The following is an 8231-nucleotide window of genomic DNA, read 5'->3' as shown; positions in this document are numbered from 1 at the left end:
TGGAGGGGTCGCGGCTGTTGCGGGCGCGCCGGTCGCCCCGGCTGCGCGGCGGGGGCGGGCCGACGGCGGCCGCCGCGCCTGGGCCTCACAAAGAGGAAACAGCCCAGCCCGTCTACCCGCAGCCCCGGCGCCGGGACCCGCCCAGAGGGGTCGAAGGCGGCCGCGCTGGGACCCCAGGGGGAGCGCGGCAAGAAAGAGGCACTTCCTGCCAGGGTCCCCCGCCCCGGGCCGATTCCCGAGTGCTTCGAAGCCGTCGACCTAGAGGGCTCCTCAGCCTCCACCGGGCTCCGAGCCCGGCCCCCGCCAACCGCACTCACCCCGAGCGGCTGTGAGATCCGCGGCCGCCGGCGGTTCTTCGCTCCTCAACTGGGATGAAGCCCCTCGGCCACCCGAGTCTCCAGGTTTAGTCAGGCCCTGGCCTTGGCCCCGCCTCTCCCTGGTTGGGCCTCAGCGTCAATCACTCGGCGTAGCTCCGCCCCTCGAACAGTGGGCTCTCCCAGTTGGCCCAGAATGCCCTTCATTTCTAGGCCCCGCCCTCATTCCCGGCACCCTGCCCCTTCCGCTGGGCCCCGCCCCTTTTCTGGTTCACCCTCCCCCACTCCCTCACCCCTCCGCGGCGCTGCCCACCCCTCCCAGAAGCCGCAGATCCTGAGCCAGCTCCCGCAGCTCGCCCCGCCCCTGACTCTACTCCTCGTACTCGTGCAGCCAATCAAAGAGGCTAACTCTGCCCCTTCTCGGGAAGAGGCCAATGTGAAGAGACTTAGGATCCACCTCCTTCCCAGCTGAGAGCACACAACACAGCATCCACGTGAGTCAGCTTCTTAAAGGAGAAGGCTCAGCTTTCTAATTGCGGCAGCTGTAGGACATCGCGCGTCATCGGCGTCACCAGGTGGTAGCTAAGGCCTAGCTTTTTGAGGCCCAGTAATGGCAAATGAAAACAACAGGCTGTTTTTCTAGGCAAAGGAGGTACCTAGATAGTTAAAACGTACCGTGTAATTAATTTCCTTGAGACTGCTTACTCTAGTCACTCCTTATAGAGCGCCACCATTTACTTACAAACCCCAAACCCTTTGAATCCCAGCATATAGGAAATCCTGAAGAACATCTATGGAAAACGGCATTTTTCAAGTGTGCTCGACTTAATTTACAACTCTCTGAGTTTTCTCTTGGTAGTGGAAGTGATTTTCAAGAAGATGAGAAAATTCAGAATCTTTTACATGGAGATTGTCTGCCTATGAAAGTCTGAGGTTTGTTGAAAAGGGTAGCTGTTCCCATAACCATCATGAACACTTGAGATAGAAGGCTTTGCGTCTCATTTCATTAGCATTTCCCAGGTAATTACATTATGATCTTTGCCTGATTTTCAGGATGAAGTATAAATATTTGATGATGCCTATTTCTCAGACAAAAAATAAAGGCTAACATTTGAGGTTAATCTGCAAGGTGTTTAAAGCCATCAGGGGTGCCTGGGTGGCTCAGTTGGTTGGGCGTCTGACTTTGCTCAGGTTATGATCTCACAGTCTGTGAGTTCGAGGCCGGCGTCGGGCTCTGTGCTGACAGCTCGGAGCCTGGAGCTTGCTTCAGATTCTGTGTCTCCCTCTCTCTCTGCTCCTCACCCGCTCACACACACTGTCTCTCAAAAATAAGTAAACATTAAAAAAAAAAAAGCCATCTTTAGTGAGTAAGAGGTTTTGAAGCAAATACTAGCAATTTGACTTCTCATCAACCTCAAAAAAAACCACAGGTATTTTCATGCAGTTCAGATAAAAACCTGATCATCAAAGGAAAACAAGCAGATAGGAAGTTTTTTTCTTTTAAGTTTTATTTATTTATTTTGAGAGAGACACAGACAGTACAAGTGGGGAAGGAGCAGAGAGAGAAGGAGAGAATCCCAAGCAGGTTCTGCACTGCTAGCACTGAGCCATGAAACTGTGAGATCATGACCTGAGCCGAAACCAAGGGGGTCCAATGCTTAACCAGCTGAGCCACCAGGTGCCCAGAGATAAGGACGTTTTAAACATTTTTAAGTTTTTTTCTCATTGTTTTGTTTTTACTTAACTTTAATTACAAAGTAACACATGTTCATTGTAGGAAGGTCATACAGCCTCATGTCCTAACAGAAACCTGTGTCCTCTGCCTACAGTTTCACGTACATCCTATTCTTCCTGAAACAAATGTGTATGAAAGCATATTGCACCTCTTACTCCGTGCATCTAAAAGCCAATGCAACTTTTATCTACAAATTTACTTTTGTCTATATCCACAGTTTTCCGTGGTATGACTTCACCATCTTTTATTAAGCATTTTTTTTCCTACAGACATTTTTCAATCTTTTTCTATTAAATGTACTGCTGTAAGGAACATATGTGTTCACTGATAACCTGTTTGTCAGGTATTTCTGAATATAATCATTTGAAATGGACATATAGTGTCTAAACCCACAGGAATGAGTTCTTAAAAGTGAGCACTTTTGAGTGCCAGGTAAAACAGTAGGCAAGACTATTTATTTAACAAATACATAGTGCTAACTGTTCTAGGTTCTCTCACATTAATGCAGTGAATTTTCATGAAAACTCTGAGTTCAATACTGTTATCCCCATTTTACAGATAAGTCGACTGAAGCACAGTGATTAACAAATGTGTCCAAGGTCGCCTGGTGGATATAAATTACAAATATTAAGCACAGCATTTATAAGCTTGGAAGGGAATGATGAAAATCATATTTTAGAAAGATTAAATGATAGTGATATGCAGAGTTAAAGCCCAAATGTGAGGTAAGGAGGGCAGGTAGGAAAGGAACAGAAGTTGCAGGTTTGACTTTAACAGAAATGGCTGCACTGGACTGATTGATTGTTTATAGGTGGACTAAGAATTTTCCCAGATAAGCCAGAGATTTTCTAGGTGACTGATGGCCTCCTGTTGCCGGGTATAGGGCTGTTGGGAAGGTCAGTTTGGGGTGGAAGACGATGGATCCCCCTGATGGTGGCACACCCATTAGAAATAAAGAATATACAGTTGAAGATAATGTAACAAATATGGAAGAGAAATGAAAAAAGGTAAGAGATTTTTAAAGATGGTCTTGTTGGGCTTTTGGTTACAGTTGTGTTATACCTTTTAGTTTAATTAAATTTGTTTTTTTTTAACATGTATTTATTTTTTAAGACAGAGAGAGACAGAGCATGAACGGGGGAGGGTCAGAGAGAGGGAGACACAGAATCTGAAACAGGCTCCAGGCTCTGAGCTGTCAGCACAGAGCCTGACGCGGGGCTCGAACTCATGGACCGCGAGATCATGACCTGAGCTGAAGTCGGCTGCTTAACCGACTGAGCCACCCAGGCGTCCCCCTTTTAGTTTAATTAAATTTGGGACAAATTAGTACTTTATAATACTGAGACTTTCCCACTAAGAACATGGTATGTTTATCCATTCTTTTATGTCTGTATAATTTCATGGTACAGCTACCATCTGTTTGGTTGTTCATATATCTTCTTAGGGCTCTATTTAGGTATTGTATATTTTCTGAGGATATTATGGGCTGAATTATGCCTCCCCATTCATATGTTGAAGTCCTAACCCCCAGGTAGCTCAGAATGTGACTGTATTTTGAAGTCCAGCCTTTAAAGAGGTGATTGAGTTAAAATGAGGTTGTTAGAGTAGGCCCTAAAACAATCTGACCGGTGTTTTCATAAAAGGAGATTAGGGATGTGAGCGCAATCTGGCTGTGACATTTGTCACCCCTTTGATCACCATGGTTGATTTGGCTGATCTGGCTGGCTAGGGAGGTGACCCCTTCCTCCCTCACCACTGCATGTGCCTGTGTCCCTCTCTGAAGCTGCATACTTGATGGAAGAAGACGACCTTCCCTGTTAGAGAAGGACCATTCTTCAGTCAAGGGGAGACAAGTAGCTTCACTCCTCTGCTGGAACCTCCAAACAAGTTCTCCAGGTCCATTCGTAGGAGAATGTGGGGCAGTCAAGCTTCCACAACTCCAGACACCTCCAAATGAATTACAGCTTGTGGACGTTTGCCTTTCTTAAAAAAGACAGAGATTACTACATAAAAAGGGATACCAGGGATGTGTGTACATATAGAAAAGACCATGTGAGGACACAGAGAGAAGGCTACCTGCAAGCCACAGAATAAGGCCTCAGCAGAAACCAAACCTGCTGACACCTTGACTTTGGACTTCCAGGCTCCAGAATGGTGAGAGATAAATTTCTGTTGTTCAGGCTACCCAGTCTGTGGTATTTTGTTGCATCAGCTGTAGGAAACTTAACAGAGGGGTTGCTGTGAATGGAACTTCTATTATATATTATAACTCTTCTTGGTTATTTATTTTGCAGGAAAAATAATGATTTTGTAGTTTATTTTCCCAAATATTCTAGATAGATTAGTCTGTCTTCAAATGATCATAATTTTGCCTACTTCTTTCCAATCATTTGCCTTTTATTTGTTTAAGTTTCTTTGAGCACATGTGTGAATATTTTGGTCAAAACTTCCTTTGGGGTACCTGGGTGGCTCAGTTGGTTAGGCATCTGACTCTGGTTCCGGTTCAGGTCATGATCTTGTGGTTGGGGAGTTCAGGCCCGTGCTGGGCTCTGTGCTGACAGAGCCCTCACCCTTTCTCTCCCTCTTTCTCTCTCTTTCACACACACACACACAGTAAATAAATAAACTTAAAAAAAAATCTTTTATTGCTCGTTTGTAAGGTTCCTTTTTTAAAAATAAAAAATGGGTGTGAAAATTTATCAAATACCTTCTCAGTGTCTATTAAGATAATCATGTTTTTCTCTTAGCCTATTTCATTGTATGATATATTACAGTAACCCATCTCTAACATTAAACCAGCTTTGCATTTTGGGATAAAAACTTTTTTATCACTTGATATGTGCTAACTCTGACATTGTTCCAATACATAAAATCAGAAACATGAGCATATCAACAAACACCAACATACTCTGTGCATTATTCTGGTTGCTGACTATGCTTTCTGGTGGAAACTCTCTGATATGCTCCAAATAGGTAGTTCAGTATCACAACTACAAACCTGGGGTCTGACTTTCAGAATGCCCTTCTGTTGGTGCTTCCGTGGACCTCTCCTTTGCTCTGATTTTCCTTCTCTTGGTTTGAAGGACTCTTACACTGAAGCTGGGCCCTTGGAGATAAGACCACCTTTCAAGTGCAGGCTTCATGCCCAGCTCTAAGTCTCTCTGCCTCCTCACACTTCCCAAGGCCTTGTAAATCTCTTTGCTGGATAAACCCTGAAACACTTGGACCTCCACCCACCTCTGTTACTCTCTGCAGAAAATCATGCAGACAATTTAGAGTCAGATTAAGACTGCTGGAGATGAGCTACCTCAGAGTTTCTCAATCTCAATATTTCCTCCTCTGTTTTCTATTTTCTTGGCACTTTCTCCAGTTAGAAGAAAGACAATCTCAAAAAAAAAAAAAAAAAAAAAGGAGGAAGAGGAGGAGGAGGAAGAGGAGGAGGAAAGACCATCTTTTTTCCTTTCCAAAGGCTGATGGACACCTATACCTGGAGAACAATTCTCGATCTTGAAACTCAGGCAATCTTTAAGAGAATCCACATCTTGTCTTAATAGTACAAACAACACATATTTCCTTTTTTCTTTTTTTTAAGTTTATTTATTTTTATTTATTTTTGTTTGAGAGAGATAGAGCATGAGCGAGGGAGGGGCAGAGAGAGGGAAAGAGAGAATCCCAAGTAGGCTCTGTGTTGTCAGTGCAGGGGCTCAAACCCACGACTGTGAGATCATGACCTGAGCTGAAATCAAGAATCGGATGCTTAACTGACTGGGCCACCCAGGTGCCCACAACACATATTTCCTTAGGTGTAGGGTTGTCACTCCCCTCTTGTGCCTGTTAATAGACCACAATCCCCCTGGCTCCTTCAACCGCTGCAAGTACTTACCATCTCTCTCTTGTTGGGACCCTACATACAAGTAATCTGCCCTCACATCCAACACCTAGGTTTAGCCCCAAGTAACCTCTTAAAATAACTTGTCTAGCATTTCCCTTGTTTTATATTAGCATCACCTTCATTCCTCCCACCCCCATCCTGTTGCCTGGAATGTGGATGCCGCCTGGACCACAGGACCAGGACTTTGCCCGAAGGATGGAGGAGCAGACGGCTGGAAGGAACGTGGACCCCAAACACTGCATAGAGTAGAGCTGCCATACGAGCCTGGGACTGCATGATTTGGGTTTTGTTTTGTTTTGGTGAGGGGAGGGGAGGGACACTGCATGTTTTTTACTTTAACCTGAATTTATGAGAACTTTGGGTAATTTAAACAGACCAGCTCCTTTAGGCAGAAACATATATGTAAGTCCAGTCACAACTTGGTAGTTAAAATATCAATGTTAATTAAAATATTAATAACTTTCTCTTGAGTTGCAGCCCTGCCACTTTACTAAAAGCTGTCTCAAAAGTCATTGTTCATAAAATTCAGCTAAATCTTTTTGGACTGCACAGATTCTATGTGGTATTTGAAATCATCAACCAAACATTCAGTCTTCCAACTTTTTATTCTCCTGGCTTTGGCAGTAGAGTAGTTACTTGTGGTAGACGGAATGACGGCTGCCCCCCTCCCCGCCCTACCATCCTCCACAATGGTTATGTCCTAACCTCCAGAACCGGTGAATGTGTTACCTTACATGACAAAAGGAATTTTGCTGGTGGGTTAGTTTAAGGATCCTTAAATGGGGAGATTAATCTGGACCATCCAGGTGAAGCAATGTCATCACAGGGTCTTCATAAAAGAGAGGTAGGATGGCCAATAAGCATATGAAGATGTTCGAGGTCACTAACCATTAGAGAAATGCAAAGCAAAGCCATAGTGAGAAATCACTTCATACCCTTCAGGATCGTTACCATCAAACAAAACAAAACAAAACAAAGATGTTGGCAAGTACTTGGACAAATTGGAGCCCTGTACATTGCTGGCAGAAATGTAAAATGGTACAGTTGCTATGGTAAACAGTATGGCAGGTCCTAAAATGTTAAAAATAGAATTACCGTATGATACAACAATTCCACCTCTCGGTATATACCCCAAAAGAATGGAAAGCAGGGTCTCAAAGACATACTTGTTCACCCACGTTCATAGCAGCATTATCCACAATAGTGCAATACAATGATTTATAAGAAATATGTATGTGGTCATTCGGCCTGCTGGTGTCCAAGAATTGCTTGGTGTTGTGTGTGTGTGTTGGGGGGGAGTTAGGTCTGGGAGCCTAAAAAATAGCCAAGAGCTAGAAGCAACCTGAGTGGACTTCAGTGGTTGAATGGATAAATGAAACATGGTACATATACAAAATAGAATATTATTGAGCCTTGAAAAGAAATTCTGACACATGCTATGACATGATCTTTCAAGACATTATGCTAAATAAAATAAACCAGACACGAAAGGACAAGGATTGTATAATTCCCGTTATACACAAAATCTAGAGTGGTCCCAATTCATGGAAACACAAAGTAGAATTCTGCTCCCCAGGGGTTAGGGGGAGGAATTGTTGTTTAATGGGTATAGGGTGTAAATATGCTTACTAATACCAGGCTGTACCCTCAAAAATGGTTAAGATGATCAACTTTATGTTTTGTGCACTTTACCGCAATTAACAAGTAAACTAGGTTTTCTAACAACAATAACAGTAATAACAAACTGCAAAAAGGAGGTAGAAGAGTCAGTCAGAGAAGATGAGGGATGCTAGAAGTAGAGGTCGGAGCAAGCAGGACCTCGAACCAGGAAAAGGCAAGGAAATGGATCCTCCCTAGAGCCTCCACAAGGAACTCAGCTCTGACGACACCTGGATTTCAGCCTCGGGAGACTCATTTTGAATTTGCGACCTCCAGAACTGTAAGTTAATAAATTTGTATTGTTTTAAGCCACTAGGTCCATGATGATTTGTTACAGCAGCCAAGGAAAGTTAATAACATCCCCCGATTTTCCTAAAGCCATATTTTATATTGAGTTTTCTTACTAATGACCTGGTGCTGTTTATAATCAGGATTAATTTTGTTACCGCACATAACTATATTCTTTCTAACGTATGTTATTTTCAGAAGTCTGACTCAGCAAATGTTGGAGGTGTTAGGGAACAGAACCTCAGCCCACAAACCCCTAAGTCTTTTTTGCAACAGATTGTATCAACCAAGAGGATCTTGTAATATCCTCCCCTAAATTTCTTGTAAACCACCACCAACGGTG

General features: G+C 43.6%; 1 protein-coding gene and 1 long non-coding RNA gene across 3 annotated transcripts in view; one reads left to right on the top strand and one right to left on the bottom strand.

Annotated features, from left to right (window-relative positions):
- Positions 1–444, bottom strand: part of YPEL5 (yippee like 5) — a 16834-nt gene extending 16390 nt beyond the window's left edge. The window contains exon 1 of the mRNA XM_040496420.1: positions 318–444. The gene's annotated coding sequence lies outside the window, so the exon portion shown is untranslated. The remainder of the gene's footprint in view (positions 1–317) is intronic.
- Positions 445–508: 64 nt separating this feature from the next.
- LOC121044303 (uncharacterized) lies at positions 509–6417 on the top strand. Of its 2 annotated transcripts, none has more exons than XR_005797241.1 (2): positions 509–808; positions 6052–6417. It is a non-coding gene; the product is annotated as an uncharacterized LOC121044303 (long non-coding RNA). The 2 variants fall into 2 exon arrangements; XR_005797242.1 differs by having other exon boundaries at positions 509–1334.
- The last annotated feature ends 1814 nt before the right edge of the window (positions 6418–8231 follow it).

This window comes from Herpailurus yagouaroundi, unplaced genomic scaffold (genome assembly GCF_014898765.1).
Source record: "Herpailurus yagouaroundi ecotype Mexico unplaced genomic scaffold, PumYag 188, whole genome shotgun sequence".
NCBI classification, from domain to species: Eukaryota; Metazoa; Chordata; class Mammalia; order Carnivora; family Felidae; genus Herpailurus; species Herpailurus yagouaroundi.
This window is presented reverse-complemented; position numbering and strand designations above follow the sequence as displayed.